Genomic DNA, 742 nt, shown 5'->3' with positions numbered 1-742 from the left:
CTACTTCCCACATATTTTAATTCAGTCCTATGCATCATTAAAGGTCCTTTGAGACTGTATCTTTGATCTATGAATTATTAAATGTGTCATTTAGTTTTCAGGTATTTGGAAATTTACCTTCTATTTTTCTGTTATTGATTTCTAGGTTTATTCCATCTTGGTCAAATAACACTCAATACAATTTCCATTCTTTTTAATTTGTTAAGATGAATTTTGTGACTAAGAATGTACTTATCTTAGTGACTTTCCATGGAAACTTGAAAAAAAGTCTGTATTCTGTTGTGTTTGGGTGGAATGTTCTATATATGTCAATCAGATACTGCTGGTTGATTGTGTTAACATCTTCTATATCCTGGCTGAGTTTCTTTCTAGAAATTCTATCAATTGCTTAGAAGTGGGTGTTGAAGCCTCTATAATTATGGGTTCATTCATTTTTCCTTTCAACTCTCAGATTTTTCTCAGTAATTTGAATAAGGGATGACTAGTATCTCTGGAGTGGGCTCAAACTGGGGTGAAGTGGTCAAAATTTGATACAATTTTTTTGTTACATTTTAAAATTTACATTTGGACCAGCAGTTAGCATAATGGCTATGTTGCTAGACTCCCACGTAGTCGACCATGGTTCGAGTCCCGGACCTGGTGGCTTAAACTCACGCCGGGCGCGTGTGCGTGCATGCCCAAGATGCCGAGAGGAGAATGGAGGAGAAGGGATTGCAGCGAGGCCATCTCCCCTGGGGGATTG

This window comes from Tupaia chinensis, unplaced genomic scaffold, assembly GCF_000334495.1.
Source record: "Tupaia chinensis unplaced genomic scaffold, TupChi_1.0 Scaffold000706_1, whole genome shotgun sequence".
Taxonomy (NCBI): Eukaryota; Metazoa; Chordata; class Mammalia; order Scandentia; family Tupaiidae; genus Tupaia; species Tupaia belangeri.
The sequence above is the reverse complement of the archived record's forward strand: the minus strand, read 5'-3'. Positions refer to the sequence as shown.